The sequence below is a fragment of the Lutra lutra genome, chromosome 4 (assembly GCF_902655055.1).
Source record: "Lutra lutra chromosome 4, mLutLut1.2, whole genome shotgun sequence".
Taxonomy (NCBI): Eukaryota; Metazoa; Chordata; class Mammalia; order Carnivora; family Mustelidae; genus Lutra; species Lutra lutra.
Window position 1 is genome coordinate 53,452,809 of NC_062281.1, and position 20,482 is coordinate 53,473,290.

Here is a 20,482-nt window from a genome sequence, read left to right on the forward strand (position 1 = left end):
AGGGAGTCTTTCTGAAAAGTGGGAACAGCTGCCTCTCCTTCCTATGTTTACCTCTTTGCTGTTCACAGAACACATTTGTACTTCAAGCAGATGCTTCTGCTCTTTCACCTAATGATATGGGGGATTGCTGGGGTAGGATTGTGGGAGGATAGATGTGGACTCCAACAAATATGGCATTTTACTGTAGACAAAGGAAAAGGAAATCTGGTAAATAGAATTTTCATAGGCCTACTCATCTGTGCAACAACTATTTGCAGAAATGTTTAGACTAATGTTTCATGTAAAAATACATGAGCTATGTGTTTAAGATTTTCTAGTAGCTAAATAAAAAATAAACAGATGAGATCATTTTATTTTTTAAAAGATTTTATTTTTATTTATTTGACAGAGATCACAAGTAGGCAGAGAGGCAGGCGGGGCGGCGGGGGGGGGCGGAGTGGAGCAGGCTCCCCCGGAGCACAGAGTCCGATGTGGGGCTCCATCCCAGGACCCTGGAATCATGACCTGAGCCAAAGGCAGAGGCTTTAACGCACTGAGTCACCCAGGCGCCCTAGATGAAATAATTTTAGAAATATACTTTATGTAACTAGGTATTTCAAAAATACTATTTCAAGATGTAATCAGTACAAAAATTATTAAAGAAATATTTTATATTCTTCTTTTGTACTAATCTTCAAAACCTAGTGTGTATTTTATACATACTGCACCTCAATTTAGACCAACCACATTTGAGTATATTAATTTGCTCAGATCTAAAGAGCTGATATGAAATAATAATAGTAGACTGACAATTCCTCTTTAATGAACATAATATGTCTGAGTGTAGCCAAAAATATAGAAATACACCACCACTTGAGATAACAATCCCTAACTTTTTTTTTAATCTGTCTTTAATCTATGTCAGTTCCTAGGTATATCCTAAGTGATATATATGTCTGCAACCATCTTATTTGAGATCACCAGTAAGAATTTTGATGTAGTGGTCTCTAAGGGGAACTCCTAAATACAAGGTCAAAACACACATTGATCTGCCTTTCAAAGTCATTCTGAAATGCTTTATAAATGTTAACCATAAGCCCCAAAGAAGATAGATAAATGAACAAATGGATGATGATGAAGAACACAAAAGTGGATAAAGTTCATATTTCATAATTTTATAATTTGCATTTTTGCTGGTAAAGATTAATTATATATTATGTTGAACAATTTTATAGCTATAGAAAGTTGATAGGCAAATAGATATCAATATGGGATCTAAAACTCCTCTTTCAAATAAAAATTACAGAAACCTAAAATTACTTCTAAATCATTCAGTTAAGGGTAGGGCCTGCATAATCAAGACAGAGGCATGGCATAATGAAATCTAGGATGGACAATGGAAGATGAAAATTGGAAGAACCTTAAACTCCTTACTTAAATTTTCTCAAGATTATCTCAATCTGTCTGCTTTCCAACTATTAAAATATTGAAAAAAATATTATTTTATCCTCAGTTATATTCTACTTAAGAAGAAAAAAAATCTTAAAATCACCATTAAAACCTCATTATTACCTGTTCATACTATTATGACTTGTTATTGCTTCCAATTTTTTCCCCCCATGTTGACTTATCCAAGCCATTAGATCAAGGTCTTCGTATGAGATGCAGTTTTCATTACACTACTCCCGTACTCAAGGACTTCTTGTCTGCTATCAGATCAACTCCAAACTCCTTGGCATCCTAAATCTTCTGTCAGATGCCCACACCTCATGATGTCTCCTGACTCACTACCTCATCAGCCACTCCTCTTTATATTTCTGCACATTCTGTTCCTAACAAATTATTTATGCCCAGAGTCTATGAGAAATGGTGGAGAAAGACATGCCAAAGTGCTCCATGAAATTTCACTCTGTCCTTTCTGAGGCAAGCTGGAGTGCTCATGAATCAGCTGCAACAGACAGATACCCACACCTGGCCAGGGAACAGCTATAAATGTGAAAGAAGGAATTATGGGATCAAAAAACACAGGTATGGGAAATCTGATTTTATGAGGGCAAAAACACAGAATGGAAAATATGTTCAGCTGACATGTTAGAAACTCTTGCCAAAAACTGAATAAGTAACTAAATCCTGAATCACTGAAGAGTTGCCCAGTGCTAAGGATTTTTAGTAGTATTCGAAGGTCTATTTTGCCAAGGTCAGTGAAATATGCCAAGTTAAATGACCTGTCCAGCCCATGAATCAACCCTGGGAATTTTAAGAAAAGAGTTTTCTTGGCATACACAGAAACTTTGCAGATTAACCAAAATCACAGCTAGATGTTAATTCCTATTACCTTATAGAAAGCCAGACCTCCATATTATTAAGATGAAGTTAAAAATATAATGCAGATAATTTATATCACAGACTGCTGTGCTACTGTTTATTCAGAGAGATGTAATGTCAGTTACTAACTAAATGTAAGAGAAACTGTGGAAGTTGATCTGGCTATCCTATAAACTCCATAAAAGATGGATTATGTCTGATTCATCCCCTGCACAATTCCCAGCGCCTATAATAACAGACACCTTGGAATCTTTCTTTCAATTCTTTTAGTTACTCATGACTGCTCAGTGAATACTCTGGGAATCAAAAGTATGTTGTTAAATGTATCTCGGTCTGAGACCATCTATAGACTATTCTGTGGCTCAACAAATTAGTTTACTTTTTAAGAGTCAAATAAATACTCTGGAAAGAAAACATCTAAGTCCTTTATGCACAAAGCTAAGATTCTGAATGAGAAAGGGAGTATTTTTTACAGAGAATGCCAATATTATGTGCGCCCAAACAAATCAAAAGTACTATATGCAGTTTTCAAAATTTTAGCCTAGCTCTAAATAACTATGGATTTGGCTAATATGTAGTTTGCTAATTTGTTAGAGTTGGGTTTTTCTTTCTTTTAGAAATATCAAAAAAGGACATGTTGTTTAACAGTGTCAAATACCTGTAAAGGATTTTATGTTTTATTTAGTATCATTGCTCTTTCTAATATAAACTTGTATACAGAAGAGTCCTTTTAGGAGGAAAAAATAAACATTTTATCATAATGATGCCTTTCAAAAAAATTAAAGTGAATTAAATTTGGCAAATAAGAGGTCTCCTACAAGGTAATCATTTAAGAACCTCATTAAGCATCAATGTATATCTAATATAATCATGGTCTAAGAAAAAAATCTGGCAAATACTGGTGTAACTGCTTTTCTGCACTGTTTTCCTATTCTTAATATGCCTTCCTGCTGGTGAACTCCACCAGGACCATTTGTTATAAAATACTTAGAAAAGTCAAATCGACATACTCGTCAAAACAATATGATAGATACTGCCCATTTCCCATACATACATACATATACATGCCTACACAAATGCACAAACACACATCTTACTACAGAAAATGGAAGTCACCTAACAGCAGTAGAGTCCTACTATTATTAGGCATATATTAACGTATGTATTGTCTCATTGACTCATAAAAGAGAGATTAAGTATCTCCATTTTACAGATGGGGAAAGTGAATTTCAGAAATACAAGGTGATTTTCCAAAGGTCACACTCCCAGGAAGGTAGAATCAGGATAAGATTTCAAGTGCTTTGCTTCTTTAAGCTATTTCTTTTGATTCTGTGACTCTACTTTTTCCACACCTTTGTCCTTAAAACAACATTTCAGGGATTCAGGAAAGCCTCACATTTTTCTTCAAATTGGTTCTGGTACAGAAACACATGCACACATATAATTCCATTAAAAAGGTTTTGAAATGAAGATACTTAATCATTTCTGGTGGATGTTTACCCACCTATGAAGCATTCCCACTGCAAAGGCACAACGAGAGGAGTTAGACAGCTGACGTGATTGTGAATATGTTTTAAAGTCCAACCTTGATTCCTCCATTTAACAGCTGTATGACCTTGAGAAACAAACTGTCATTTTTCTAAGCCTCTGATTCCTTTCCTATAAAGTGGGTCTAAGAATACTACCCACTTCATAAAGCTGTTCCGTAGAGCCCTTAGCTTAGTGCCCAGTGCTCAGAGCCGTGAAAACAAGCTGTCTACAGGTTCAAGCAGAATGAACAGAAGAGGCATTTCGTGGTCCCTCGAACTGCTGTCACTTTTTGGAAGCATGTTTCCCACCACTAACTGTGGAGTGTTTTGCAAAGTGAACTTTGCAGGTTTTTACAATGAGAAGCAATTAACTCACCTGCTGGGCTGTCCTATACTGGCTGTTGAGAGGACTGGATGGTGGAAGAAGCTAAGCTGCCAAAGTTCAAAAAGCAAGTTCCTCAGCTGAGCTACAGAAAAGGAAAAAAGGTCACCTTTGCCTGACTTTTGCTCTTGGCTATCAAAGGTGAACGGTTTTTCACAGCATATTCCCCATGTGCTTTCACAGGCCCCCAGTGGATGCTTTTGATAGGAGGTTGGAAAGAAATGTTAAAGAAGTGAGATGTCTAAACTAAGCTTCCTCTCTGCGAGAAGCTACCTCCTGTTAGAACTACTTCTAGCTCCACTGTGGTGCACCTTGAAAAGGACCTCTTACAAAGCCAAAGATACAAATAAAGAACAAAAGTGTCTGCTACGACTCTCCCTTAAATTGCTTTTAGATTAACTTTGAAGGTTTTTACGAACATTTCAGGACTCACCTGAAGATAACTCAGGAAGGTATACCCAGATTTCAAGTGAATGTTGATAAATGCACTTCCACCTGGCAGGGTACAAATAAACAACAATTCAGGGTTATTAGCATTTACCTCCTGTAAGATTTCAAAATCACAGAATTTTGATTCTGTGATATGCAAGTTAAGGCAGTACGAATGTGCAGAATCTCCACAAATGAAAGCATCGTCTGCACGAAGCCTTTATCACTACCTAAAATGAAACAAAACAAAACACTCAACCAAAAAAAGAATTTTGGTATGTAAGAGGCAAAGTAATTTGTTGGATCATATTGTTTTTCTGATTTTAATGAACCAACAAGGTGCTTTCTTATCACATGGAAAAGCTTAAGAGGTAATATTCATTATTATAGAAACATCCGCATGGGCAAGAAATTAGCAATTATGGAAAGTGAGTGAGGAGTAAGTCTCAGAACTATAAGGAGATCCAACTTGGACACAGATGGCAGCATTTAAACTTAATTTTATCTTACTCAAAGAGAAACGCATGTAAGTAATAGAAGTAGAAAATGCGCCTTTGCACTTCCCAGTTAACTAGAACACTCAGTGTCATCAGTAGTTTTTCAAGCATGTATTAAGATCTAATGTTTTGTGTGATGCGGCTCTTAGCTTTCCAAACCACCATCAATGGATAATATAGTTATAAAATGACTCTTTCAAGGCAGGAGGGAAATAAATTTCCTTTCAACAGGAAAGTAGTGGGATGCAGTATGATGGTAAATTGGATTATTGTATTCAATTCTTCGCTCCTTCCCTATTATAAAATCATTAATCTATTCTCCAAGCCATCTAGTCTCACAGCTCTTCCCACTGTGAGGATGCTTCCTCATTCCCACTGACACTGGGGTTGGCCATGTAACTTTCTTTGAAATATTTGTGGATATAACCAGAGCAGAGGCATTAAAAAAGTGTATGTGGTCTGCCTGGGCATCTCTGATAGCCATGACAAAAGTACATCCTTAGAACACCCCAAATGAGATACATAAGCCATAACCCAGATCAGGAGTCAACCAGGCTGGCCCAGCCAGAAAGCAGCTCTGCTCCTGCAGATCCACAGCTACAGAAGTGAGAAAAATAGAAATTTTAAATTGAAAGCCTCTGAATTCTGGGGTGATTTGTGTAGCATTATTGAAGCACTAGCCGTCTTAGCAAGTAGGTAGACTTCAAAGTCAGAGGTCTAGATTTGAATAGCCACTCTGCAGCTTACCTGTGTAACCTTGGGCAAATTTCTCAACAGACCTGATTCTCAGTTTCCTCATTTGTAAAATGAGTGTAATGATGTCCATCTAATAGTACTGAGGCAAATATTAAGTAGCATAATGTATGAAAAACACACTGTATATGCCTAAGATATTAGTTACTCTGTAAATAGTTGTTGTCCTCAATGTCATCGTCATTGTCATCATCATCTTTATAATGAAGCCCTTCTTTCTCCAGGCTTCGCTGAGTCAATGGTAACTTATATCATGAAATAGCTTATGTAAAGCATTTACAATAGTGTCTTGCACAGAATAGACACAATAAATATTACTTTCTTAATCAATCTTTCCCAACAGGTATATGTAGAAATGAGACTCATGATTTGTGTTTCAGTAGCATCCTATGCCAAATAACCACAGTGACCAAAAATATAGTATTTTTTTTTTTTTTGCTAAAAATGATTCATTTAAAGCCACCCCCTTAGTCCACCCCAGATTGAGGCAAAACAAAACAAAGAAACAAAACCTTATATTTCTCTGGTTCTCAAATCCATCTAATATTTTGAACCCAAAAGTCTGTGTAGTACACACACACATACACGTACACACCACACACCCTAAGTACTGGTATGAGTCCCCAGTGGGAATTTCATAAAGATCTTGAGATATACTGTCTTAGGCTGTTTGAACTGCTATCACAAAGTACCATAAAATGAAATGATTGGCTTAAACAAAAAAAAAATTATTTCTCACAGTTCTGGAGGCTAGAAGCTTAAGATTAAGGTACCAGCATGCTCAGGTCCCTGGTGAAGGCCATCTTCCAGTTTTGTAGATGGCTATTTTCTCATTATGTCCTCCCGTAGTGGAAAGAGAGATCATGTCTCTTATATTTCTTCTTATAAGAACACTAATCCTATTCATGAGGGTTCAACTCTTATCACCTAATTACAGCCAAAGGCCTTAGTTCCTAAAATCATCACACTGGGGGAGTCAGGATTTCAACATATGAATTTGAGGGGAACACAATATGTAGTCCATAACATCTACCTTGTGACTTGGCACCACCAACTTTGCTCCACTCCTGCTTCCACTGGCTACCACCATACCATAATCCTCAAGGTCCCTGACCCTGTGGACACATCCATATCATTGCTCGGGCTACTCACGCAGTGAATACCAAAGTACCAAAGCTACACAGTGTTCTAACTAATGTAAGAAATTGATCTTCTTTCCCAACCTTACCAATCTTGTCAGAAATAAGCCAATGCAATAATCTCTTCTGTCCTAATATCTTACAGAGGTTTTAGTAAAAGTAATTCTTTCACTTTTTATTCACAACCCTCTCTCCCATAATATCCAAAATTAAGTCTACCACAGAAGGGAGTCGGGAGAGAAGAAACTGGACTTGGAACACATCTGAGAGATGGGCACCATTCTGTGGCTAGTACTGTCCCTCTGGTTTGACAGATAAAGCTTTGCTATAGGGACAAGCCTGTGTATTTTGCCACTTCCTTTAATATGAATTATTTTCCATGAGGTCCTTCTGTCCCTCTTTTGTAAATTGCCTTTCAGCATATATAGTCTCACTGATCTACAAGACCTACTCACACAAATTCAGGCTTACAATGGTATTGCCAGGAGCCTCCTGCTACAAGTATAGTGTCATTTATTTAGTGTAAAACAAAATGAATAAATGATGAGGAAAAAAGCTTGAGGCATTGTAAGCTTTATTCGGTTATATTCAGATACTCAGCATTATTTTATTTTTAAACACTTGGTAATCTAATAAATACCTCAAACTTAGGATATCACACCTAATTGAACTGTTGATTCTTCAGCCCACCCCCAAAACCTGCTGTTCTATAGCATTCCCAGTTTGGTGAAAAGCAATTCCATCCTACTACTCACTTAGGCCAAAGACTTCAGGCCACCTTTGACTCTTCTGTTTCTCACATTTCAGATACAAACTATCAGCAAATCCTTTTGGCTCTACATGCAAAAAATATGAAGAGTCTAGCCACTTGTCATGTCTCCCATCACTACTGTATTGATTCAGGCCCCTATCACCTCTCAGCTGGACAGGTGTAAAAGCCTCCTAAGTGATCTCTGCTTTCATACGAGACCATTTATTGTCTATTCTCAGTAGAAGCCTGAGTGATCCTTTAAAAATATGTCAGAAAATATCTTTGTTCTGCCCTTACCCTTTTTACTTCTTCCCATCTCACTCACAGTAAAAGCTTAAGCTCCCACAATAAGGTACTCTTCATCACCTGGCATCCTGGTTCTTCTCTTGCTCACTCCTCCAGCCTTTTGATCTCCCTGCTGTTTCTTGATTTTCCCAGGTCTGCTCCCATCTTAGGTGTTTTATTCTAGCTGATCTGCCTGGAATGTTCTTCCTCCAAATATACTCTTGTCTCACTCCCTAGCCTCCTACCAACATTTGGTTAGATCTCACTTTCTCAGCAGACCTATATTAATCCTACGAACTGCCTCTCCCAACCCCACCTTCACTACCCACTTCCCCATTTCCTCTAACCTGATCTATTTCTTCATTGTTTTCAGAGCATTATCAGCACCTATCATAATAAATAGTTTACCCATTTATTGTTTCATGTCTTTTGCCTATCTCCCCTCCCTCATGTAAGTTTCATGAGGACAGGGTGCATTATCTGCTTTGTCCATTAAACACTGCTGTCCATATAAATGAACACATAACAAAAGGAGGAAAATCAAATTATTTCATAAAATAATTAATATCAGTTAGTACTTGCCACATTGGTGCTTTGCAGATGGCTAAAGAGAGTTTTCAAATCTTACAAAACAAGTCTTTTTCCTTCAATTATAGAGGTATTTTTTAAAATATTCTGTATACACGCCAACCATCCTTTGCACTCACACACATTCTAATTATTTTATCCATTTCAAATGTCTAACAGATACAAGCTTCACATAAGTTGATTCTCTACCTAGTCTCCTGGCACCTAAGAGGTATGAACTGATATGCAAATGGCAATTAGTCCAAATGGTTACATCATGGTATAATTTTCAGTAGCAGGAAAATGTGAAACATACTAATGTAAAAATGATACAGATGACAGATGCTCTGGACAGAATGTGGAAGACATTTTGAACAAATAAAAGTAAATTTAAATATCAGCTTCACAAACATGTCTTATTTACATTCCCTCTAAAACAGCATATGCTTCTTCAAGCTCACACATATATTTCAAACATAACAAGTCAAAAACAAAAGCTTTTCTCTCCATTCTCCAAACTTTCTTCTTCCTTAAGAAGAAAAGTAGCACGGACAGCTAACCAGTTATTCCCTCGCCTTCACAGCTATTTAATACCAATAGCCGAGTTCTGTCAATTCCACTCCATTAATGTCTCTCAGAACCACACCCTTCTCTTTGTAATTATTATATGCTGCTGTCACCACAGTTGGCCACCATTTCTTGCCTGGACTACAGCGACACACTCCTCAGTGGATATCCACCCCAGGTCTTGCCTTTCTCAAATCCATCCTCCACAAAATGAATATCTGATCTTGCCATTCCTTTGCTGGAAACCCCTTCAATGATATCCCCTTGCTTTTATTTTATTTTATTTTATTTTATTTTATTTTATTTTATATTTAGAGCACAGGAGCAGAGGGAAGGGCAGAGATAGGGGGAGAGAGAGCATCTCAAGCAGACTCCCCACTGAGCAGAGCCCAACATGGAGCTCAATCTCACAGCCCCAAGATCTTGACCTGACCCAAAATCAGCAATCAGACACTTAACTGACCAAGCCACACAGGCAACCCTCCCTTTGTTTTAAAATCAAGATTTTTTTTTTAAAGTCTTAACATGGCTGACCAAAAACATTTGATATCTTAATATTCCCTGTCTCTTAAGATTCAAGTAAAGGCAAAATTTATGTTTGAGTGTAAAAGTACACAGTAGGATATTTTGAGAAAGGTAATTTAAGTAAGGTTCCCCCAGAAGCAAACATGAGACTAAGATTTGAGTGCAAGGAGAGGATACCAGAAAAGACTCAGGAAGCATCAGACAGAAGAAGCCCTCAGCGAAGAACCACAGGTGCCTGCTATGGGATACCTGTTAAGAATGAGAACTACACGTATCTAGGAGATAAGGTAGGGTACCAGCAGCATCTGCTACAAGTCTTACAAACAAAATGAGTCTTTGCCCCAGTAAAATAACCAGGTCAATAAAGAATCTTGACACTGTCCTAATATGAATAATGGCTGAAGGAATAAAGACTGTTCCACATAAAATATATATATATATATATATATATATATATATAATTAGAAATTTAACTCTCCCCTTAAGAACACTCCCTCAGGGGAGGAGTCAAGATGGCGGAGAAGAAACAGGCTGAGACTACATCAGGTAGCAGATCAGCTAGATAGCTTACCTAAACATTGCAAACACCTACAAATCCAATGGGAGATCGAAGAGAAGAAGAACAGCAAGTCTAGAAACAGAAAATCAACCACTTTCTGAAAGGTAGGACTGGCGGAGAAGTGAATCCAAAGCGATGGGAAGATAGACCGTGGGGGGAGGGGGCTGGCTCCCAGCAAGCGGTGGAAAACAGAGCACAAAATCAGGACTTTTAAAAGTCTGTTCCACTGAGGGACATCGCTCCAGAGGCTAAACTGGGGTGAAGCCCATACGGGGTCAGTGTGGCCCCAGGTCCTGCAGGGTCACAGAAGGATCGGGGGTGTCTGAGTGTCGCAGAGCTTGCAGGTATTAGAACGGGGAAGCTGGCTACAGAGACAGAGCCGAGGAGTGAGCTCTCAGCTCTGGGTTACCTTGAACTAGTCACAGGCTCGGTGAGCTCGGAGCGCGGCCAGAGGCCAGGGAGACGGGAGTGATTGGGCGCTATTCTCTGAGGGCGCACTGAGGAGTGGGGCCCCGAGCTCTTGACTCCTCCGGGCCGGAGACGGGGAGGTCAGAATTTTCATTCCCATCCTCTGGAACTCTACAGAAAGCATTTAGGGAATAAAAGCTCCCGAAACCAAACCCGAGGGGATTACTCAGCCCAGTCCCTGGTAAGGGCGGTGCAATTCCGCCTGGGGCAAAGACACTTGAGAATCACTACAATAGGCCCCTCCCCCAGAAGATCAAAAAGAAATCCAGCCAGGACCAAGTTCACTTACCAAGGAGCCCAGGTTCAATACCAAGAAGAGCATCAGAATTCCAGAGGAGGAGAAAGCAAAACACGGAACTCATGGCTTTCTCCCCATGATTCTTTAGTCTTGCAGTTAATTTAATTTTTTTTCAATTTGTTTTTCTTCTTCTGCTAATTTTTTTTAACGTTTACCCTTTTCTTTTTTAACGTTTTTTAACTTGTTTTCTAATACATTTTTTCTTTTTTTATTTTTTCTTTATTTGTTTTCTTTTTTGATTGTTTCTTTTTTTTTTTTCTGAACCTCTTTTTATCCCCTTTCTCAACCCACGATTTGGGGTCTCTTCTAATTTGGTTAAAGCGTATTTTCCTGGGGTCTCTGCCACCCTTTTAGTATTTTACTTGCTCCTTCATATACTCTTATCTGGACAAAATGACGACGCGGAAAAATTCACCACAAAAAAAAAGAACACGAGGCAGTACAGAAGGATAGGGACCTAATCAATACAGACATTGGTAATATGTCAGATCTAGAGTTCAGAATGCTCAAGGTTCTAGCCAGGCTCAAAAAAGGCATGGAAGATATTAGAGAAACCCTCTCAGGAGATATAAAAGCCCTTTCGGGAGAAATAAAAGAACTAAAATCTAACCAAGTTGAAATCAAAAAAGCTATTAATGAGGTGCAATCAAAAATGGAGGCTCTCACTGCTAGGATAAATGAGGCAGAAGAAAGAATCAGTGATACAGAAGACCAAATGACAGAGAATAAAGAAGCTGAGCAAAAGAGGGACGAACAGCTACTGGACCACGAGGGGAGAATTCGAGAGATAAGTGACACCATAAGACGAAACAACATTAGAATAATTGGGATTCCAGAAGAAGAAGAGAAAGAGAGAGAGGGGAGTAGAAGGTATACTGGAGAGAATTATTGGAGAGAATTTCCCTAATATGGCAAAGGGAACAAGCATCAAAATCCAGGAGGTGCAGAGAACCCCCCTCAAAATCAACAAGAATAGGTCCACACCCTGTCACCTAATAGTAAAATTTACAAGTCTTAGTGACAAAGAGAAAATCCTGAAAGCAGCCCAGGAGAAGAAGTCTGTAACATACAATGGTAAAAATATTAGATTGGCAGAAGACTTATCCACAGAGACCTGGCAGGCCAGAAAGAGCTGGCATGATATATTCAGAGCACTAAACGAGAAAAACATGCAGCCAAGAATACTCTATCCAGCTAGGCTATCATTGAAAATAGAGGAGAGATTAAAAGCTTCCAGGACAAACAAAAACTGAACGAATTTGCAAACACCAAACCAGCTCTACAGGAAATATTGAAAGCGCTCCTCTAAGCAAAGAGAGACCCTAAAAGTAGTAGATCAGAAAGGAACAGAAACAATATACAATAACAGTCACCTTACAGGCAATACAATGGCACTAAATTCATATCTCTCAATACTTACCCTGAATGTTAATGGGCTAAATGCCCCCAATCAAAAGACACAGGGTATCAGAATGGATAAAAAAACAAAACCCAGCTATATGTTGCCTACAAGAAACTCATTTTAGACCTGAAGACACCTCCAGATTTAAAGTGAGGGGGTGGAAAACAATTTACCATGCTAATGGACATCAGAAGAAAGCAGGGGTGGCAATCCTTATCAGGATATCAGATCAGATAGATTTTAAGCCAAAGACTATAGTAAGAGATGAAGAAGGACACTATATCATACACAAAGGGTCTGTCCAACAAGAAGATCTAACAATTTTAAATATCTATGCCCCTAACGTGGGAGCAGCCAGCTATATAAACCAATTAATAACAAAATCAAAGAAACACATCGACAAGAATACAATAATAGTAGGGGGTTTTAACACTCCCTCACTGAAATGGACAGATCATCCAAGCAAAAGATCAACAAGGAAATAAAGGCCTTATAAGACACACTGGACCAGATGGACATCACAGATATATTCAGAACATTTCATCCCAAAGCAACAGAATACACATTCTTCTCTAGTGCACATGGAACATTCTCCAGAATAGATCACATCCTGGGTCACAAATCAGGTCTCAACTGGTATCAAAAGACTGGGATCATTCCCTGCATAATTTCAGACCACAATGCTCTGAAGCTAGAACTCAATCACAAGAGGAAATTTGGAAAGAACCCAAATACATGGAGACTAAACAGCATCCTTCTAAAGAATGAATGGCTCAACCAGGAAATTAAAGAAGAATTGAAAAAATTCATGGAAACAAATGATAATGAAAACACAACGGTTCAAAATCTGTGGGACACAGCAAAGGCAGTCCTGAGGGGAAAATATATAGCAGTACAAGCCTTTCTCAAGAAACAAGAAAGGTCTCAGGTACACAACCTAACCCTACACCTAAAGGAGCTGGAGAAAGAACAAGAAAGAAAGCCTAAACCCAGCAGGAGAAGAGAAATCATAAAGATCAAAGCAGAAATCAATGAAATAGAAACCAAAAAAACAATAGAACAAATCAACAAAACTAGGAGCTGGTTCTTTGAAAGAATTAATAAGATTGATAAACCCCTGGCCAGACTTATCAAAAAGAAAAGAGAAAGGACCCAAATAAATAAAATCATGAATGAAAGAGGAGAGAGCACAACCAACACCAAAGAAATACAGACAATTATAAGAACATACTATGAGCAACTCTCGCCAACAAATTTGACAATCTGGAAGAAATGGATGCATTCCTAGAGACATATAAACTACCACAACTGAACCAGGAAGATATAGAAAACCTGAACAGACCCATAACCAGTAAGGAGATTGAAGCAGTCATCAAAAATCTCCAAACAAACAAAAGCCCAGGGCCAGACAGCTTCCCAGGGGAATTCTACCAAACATTTAAAGAAGAAATAATTCCTATTCTCCTGAAACTTTCCAAAAAATAGAAATGGAAGGAAAACTTCCAAACTCATTTTATGAGGCCAGCATCACCTTGATCCCAAAACCAGACAAGGATCCCATCCAAAAAGAGAACTACAGACCAATATCCCTGATGAACACAGACGCGAAAATTCTCACCAAAACACTAGCCAATAGGATTCAACAGTGCATTAAAAGGAATATTCACCACGACCAAGTGGGATTTACTCCAAGGCTGCAAGGTTGGTTCAACATCCACAAATCAATCAATGTGATAGAATACATTAATAAAAGAAAGAACAAGAACCATACAATACTCTCAATAGATGCTGAAAATGCATTTGACAAAGTACAGCATCCCTTCCTCATCAAAACTCTGCAAAATGTAGGGATAGAGGGCACATACCTCAATATTATCAAAGCCATCTATGAAAAACCCACTGCAAATATCATTCTCAATGGAGAGAAACTGAGAGCTTTTCTGCTAAGGTCAGGAACATGGCAGGGATGTCCATTATCACCACTGCTATTCAACATAGTCCTAGAAGTCCTAGCCTCAGCAATCAGAAAACAAAAGGAAATTAAAGGCATCCGAATCGGCATAGAAGAAGTCAAATTATCACTCTTTGCAGATGATATGATACTATATGTGGAAAACCCAAAAGACTCCACTCCAAAACTACTAGAACTTGTGCAGAAATTCAGTAAAGTGTCAGGATATAAAATCAGTGCACAGAAATCAGTTGCATTTCTCTACACCAACAACAAGACAGAAGAAAGAGAAATTAAGGAGTCCATCCCATTTACAATTGCACCCAAAACTATAAGATACCTAGGAATAAACCTAACCAAAGAGACTAAGAATCTATACTCAGAAAACTATAAAGTACTCATGAAGGAAATTGAGGAAGACACAAAGAAATGGAAAAATGTTCCATGCTCCTGGATTGGAAGAATAAATATTGTGAAAATGTCTATGCTACCTAAAGCAATCTACACATTTAATGCAATTCCTATCAAAATCCCACCTATTTTTTTCAAAGAAATGGAACAAATAATCTTAAAATTTATATGGAACCAGAAAAGACCTCGAATAGCCAAAGGAATATTGAAAAAGAAAGCCAAAGTTGGTGGCATCACAATTCCAGACTTCAAGGTCTATTATATCATCAAGACAGCATGTTACTGGCACAAAAACAGACACATAGATCAATGGAACAGAATAGAGTGCCCAGAAATAGACCCTCAACTCTATGGTCAACTAATCTTCGACAAAGTAGGAAAGAATGTCCAATGGAAAAGAGACAGCCTCTTCAATAAATGGTGTTGGGAAAATTGGACAGCCACATGCAGAAAAATGAAATTGGATCATTTCCTTACACCACACAAGAGAAGAGACTCAAAATGGATGAAGGACCTCAATGTGAGAAAGGAATCCATCAAAATCCTTGAGGAGAACACAGGCAGCAGCCTCTTGGACCTCAGCCGCAGCAACATCTTCCTAGGAACATCACCAAAGGTAAGGGAAGCAAGGGCAAAAATGAACTATTGGGATTTCATCAAGATCAAAAGCTTTTGCACAGCAAAGGAAACAGTTAACAAAACCAAAAGACAACTGACAGAATGGGAGAAGGTATTTTCAAACGACATATCAGATAAAGGGCTAGTGTCCAAAATCTATAAAGAACTTAGCAAACTCAACACCCAAAGAACAAATAATCCAATCAAGAAATGGGCAGAAGACATGAACAGACATTTCTGCAAAGAAGACATCCAGATGGCCAACAGACACATGAAAAACTGTTCCATATCACTCAGCATCAGGGAAATACAAATCAAAACCACAATGAGCTATCACCTCACACCAGTCAGAATGGCTAAAATTAATAAATCAGGAAATGACAGATGCTGGCGAGGATGCGGAGAAAGGGGAACCCTCCTACACTGTTGGTGGGAATGCAAGCTGGTGCAACTGCTCTGGAAAACAGCATGGAGGTTCCTCAAAATGTTGAAAATAGAACTACCCTATAACCCAGCAATAGCACTACTGGGTATTTACCCTAAAGATACAAACATAGTGATCCAAAGGGGCACGTGCACCTGAATGTTTATAGCAGCAATGTCTACAATAGCCAAATTATGGAAAGAACCTAGATGTCCATCAACAGACGAATGGATAAAGAAGATGTGGTATATATACACAATGGAATACTATGCAGCCATCAAAAGAAATGAAATCTTGCCATTGGCGACGATGTGGATGGAACTAGAGGGTATCATGCTTAGCGAAATTAGTCAATCGAAGAAAGACAACTATCATATGATCTCCCTGATATGAGGAAGTGGATATGCAACATGGGGGGTTAAGGGGGTAGGAGAAGAATAAATGAAACAAGATGGGATTGGGAGGGAGACAAACCATAAGAGAGTCTTAATTTCATAAAACAAACTGAGGGTTGCTGGGGGATGGCGTTTGGGAGAGGGGGGTGGGGTTATGGACATTGGGGAGGGTATGTGCTATGGTGAGTGCTGTGAAGTGTGTAAACCTGGTGATTCACAGACCTGTGCCCCTGGGGATAAAAATACATTATATGTTTATAAAAAATAAAAAAATAATAATTAAAAAAAAAGAACACTCCCTCAGTAGTGGAGGGAAACTGAAAAGCAAATTACTTGGACATTAAAGTTCTTTTGTTTATTCAATTTCTGTATTGTAATTCTTTTTCCTTATGCTCATAAAAAGATGAGATCTGGAATTTTTATGACCTAGGGAGTTATATAAAGGATATATTTCCTAATGAATCAATTAGCCTAAAATGAAATTAAATTTGGATATGATCTGTTCTCTTATTAAATTGGCAAAATTCTCTGCTGTATTTGCCATTCGGTATAAGGATATAAAGATTCTCTTGTGATAAGGATATTTTAGTGTGTATCTAAAATCTAAACATAATTTTTAAGAACAGTGAAACATGTTCTAATTAGTTACAAAATATAATGAAACATAATTAGTGTATGAGATAAATAGTTCTCAAATTATACTTTTTAATCACTTCAAACATATATGAGTTACTAATGCATGTTTTTGAAGTTCATGGCCTTAAATTCTGCCTTTCTTCACAAAAAATACTTTTAAAAAGGAATTTAAACAACCGGACAGCTTGGGGTCAGAGATGGCTGTCACACTTCACTATCTTCTTTCTCCTGAAGTTTGCAACAAGCATGATTAAAAATAACAGTGCTTCTAACATCTTCTAAACCCTAACCCAATGGAGAGCTTTTATACTTTGACACATGTAACTATCAACAAATCTTGAAATTCTGCCCTGTGGTAGAGGGATTAGACTTTCTGTATGGCCACAGGGACAGACTTAAGACAAAAGTGGGAGAAGGATTTCGGTTCAAATGAAGAAGGTGGAGAGGGGCGCCTGTGTGGCTCAGTGAGTTAAAGCCTCTGGCTTTAGCTCAGGTCATGATCCCAGGGTCCTGAGATTGAGCCCCGCATCGGGCTCTCTGCTCAGCAGGGAGCCTGCTTCCCCCTCTCTCTCTGCCTGCCTCACTGCCTACTTGTGATCTCTCTTGCTCTCTGTCAATTAAATAGAAATCTTTAAAAATAAAAAAGTGGAGAAAGAGGAGGAAGAGTGGAAGCAGGAAGGGAGGGAGAAGAGAAAAAAGTACTTTAAAATAGCTAGGTTATTTTTAAAGATTGGCTAAAGCTAGCAAGAGAGTTATCTAAGCATAGATTTGGCTTGAGAATTAGAAATAACTAACAAGCACCCAGTTGTTTGGACCAGATCACTTCAAGGTCTGTTTTCTAATTCTGAGATTCTAGGGCTTATTGGCAGTAAAGTATAAGATGAATTAGAGGAGAGGACAGAGACAGAGAAATCAATTAAGCATCTTAATCATACAGTGAAGAGGTAAAGTATAACTACAGAATGATCCTGGAAATGGAGAGCAGCAAATAAACATGAGAACATGGAGTCTGCTCACATGAGAAGGACAAGAGAATAGGGATTCAAAGACGACAGCAAGCTTTGGAGCCTATGTGTTGGGAGGTTAGAAACCACTAACAGAAACAAGAACCAGAGAAGGAAGAGCAGGTCTGGGAGGAAATAATAAATCCACTGTGAGTTTAAGTTATTACCTGATACAGTTACATATAACCAGGAGGTAACTGGAAATAGGAAACTGGAGCTTGAAGGAGAGGGACTAGGCATACAGAAGTGGAAACAGCCTGCACATCACTGGTTGTCAAAGTTATGACATTAGAAAAGACTATCTGCTTAGAGATACTATAGAAAGAAAAGAAAGCAAACAATGAAAGAGATTTCTGTGATATCTAAATTTAAGAAATGAGGGGTGGGGAGAGGGGGAAGAGAAGGAGAGAAGGAGGAGGAAGAAGATAGGAAGGGAGAGAGAGAAGGTGGGAGGAAGGAAGGAGCAAGGAAGAAAGGGAGGGAGGGGGAAGACAGAAGGGAGGGAGAAAAGGAGGGAGGGAAGCCACCTCAGCACTACCTTTGCAGATAATGAGTCAGTAAAATATTTCATATAAAAGAGTAATAAAATAGTCCTAATTAACAAATGACTTTGAAAACTTTACTTGCATCATAACTTAATATTCTAATTGGAAAAAACTCTGACTGGCAGAATTATTTTCTATTTTCCATATTAAGTGGCAACCTCCTAGTTATATAAGGGAAAAATAAGCCTGAAAGTCATAATACACTCACTGCTTATTTATGAAGAAGCGTCTCTTGCTCATTTCAAGTTAAAATGAGATGACAGGGCACCTGGGTGGCTCAGTGGGTTAAAGCCTCTGCCTTCAGCTTGGGTCATGATCCCAGAATCCTGGGATCAAGCCCTGCATTGGGTTCTCTGCTCAGCGGGGAGCCTGCTTCCTCCTCTCTCTCTGCCTGCCTCTCTGCCTGCTTGTGATCTCTCTGTCAAATAAATAAATAAAATCTTTAAAAAAAATAAAAATAAAAAAATAAAATAAAATGAGATGACAGTGCGAAATACTGTTGTGGCCCTCGTTGTGTATGTGATTGAACTCTTGGGATTTGTAACTGTTGCATTGTTTTACTTCACCTAATGATACTGGATTACAGTTATCCAGTTTTATATCCAGTGTTTTCACATGCTTCATCTCTTTCAACTCCAATGAACATCCTGTGAACTAGATAAAGAAGGTCTAATTAGTGAAGCTTTAAGCGGCAGGCCCCAAGTGAGTGGCTGTTGGAGCCAATGCCCTGTTCTTTCACTCTCACACACTGACCCTCTGCCTTTGTAGGAACTTGTGGTCTCTCGCTTGTGAATTTGGTCATGCGGCTGCAGGACTCCTTTCTGAACATTTATATTCATAGAAATATAGAACATTACAGTAAGCTACCTTTTATCAACTGATCCGTCCCTTTAAGCAGCAGATGAGAAAATAAGACCGAAGAGACTTAGGGACTTGTCCTTGAAGCAATCTTTTAGTTCATTACGACAGCAATAAACCAGCAATAAACAACAGTTATCTGTTATCTCTCCATAAAGGATAAAGATGAGACTAATTTGTAATAAAAGTAGCTCTGGTTTTTTGTTTGACTTCTTTTCACACTAAATGAAAACATCTGGTAACAAAGGTGAATAAAATTAAAAGGAAGTTTTTGGAATCTCTATTTTATAGACTTCTAAAATTTTAAACATACTTAAAATCAGTCTTCTGCTCCCTCGTTCTCTGTCCTTTCCATCTCTTGTAAATAACTTGAAATAACAGCAGCCTAGAGTAACTTCCTGGTCTCTAGTCATACCATTCCACCATTTTATTACACGTTTTCTTTAACCTATAAAAACTTCATTCTCACCTTTAGTTACTCTTCAAAACATCTACATCTCAAAACGTTGGCTGCTCTCCTCTTCTATCAGAGGCACTCAGTATAGTAGTTGTTGTTTTTTTAAGATTTTATTTATTTATTTGACAGAGAGAGAGAGATCATAAGTAGGCAGAGAGGCAGGCAGAGAGAAAGAGAGGGAAGCAGGCTCCCCGCTGAGCAGAGAGCCTGATACGGGGCTCGATCCCATGAACCTGAGATCAAGACCTGAGCTGAAGGCAGAGGCTTAACCCACTGAGCCACCCAGGTGCCCCACAGTATAGTTTTTTATGGAATAATACAAGCTACAGGGATCTGAAGACATCTTCAAGCCATGCATTTCTCAATCATTGTTTCCTTCAACAAGTCACTTGTGTGACTGTTTTAAGTAATTTTGTACAAACACATATTTACCCTTTAAAAATAAATTGAATCATGGGGTGCCTGGTTGGCTCAGTGGGTTAAAGCCTCTGCCTTCGGCTCAGGTCTTGATCCCAGAGTCCTAAGATGGAGCCCTGCATCGGGCTCTCTGCTCAGCAGGGAGCCTGCTTCCCTTCCTCTCTCTCTGCCTGCCTTTCTGCCTACCTGTGATCTCGGTCTGTCAAATAAGTAAATAAAATCTTTTTAAAAATAAATAAATTGAATCATATTTAAGATTATTTCTAGAAAACTACAATTATTTTCTTATATTTTGAATCCTTGAATCTTTT

The 20,482-nt window shown here is 38.4% G+C and overlaps 1 long non-coding RNA gene across 2 annotated transcripts in view; it reads right to left on the reverse strand.

Annotated features, from left to right (window-relative positions):
- Positions 1–527: 527 nt before the first annotated feature.
- The window catches only part of LOC125098309 (uncharacterized), a 122,462-nt gene continuing 102,507 nt past the window's right edge, over positions 528–20,482 (reverse strand). The window contains exons 3-4 of one of the 2 annotated variants that reach the window (XR_007126790.1): positions 4,649–4,710; positions 528–550 (exon numbers count right to left, since the gene is read on the reverse strand). This is a non-coding gene — a long non-coding RNA (uncharacterized LOC125098309). Of the gene's footprint in view, positions 551–4,208; positions 4,301–4,648; positions 4,711–20,482 lie in introns of those variants that run through there. The other variant, XR_007126789.1, reaches the window with a different exon arrangement.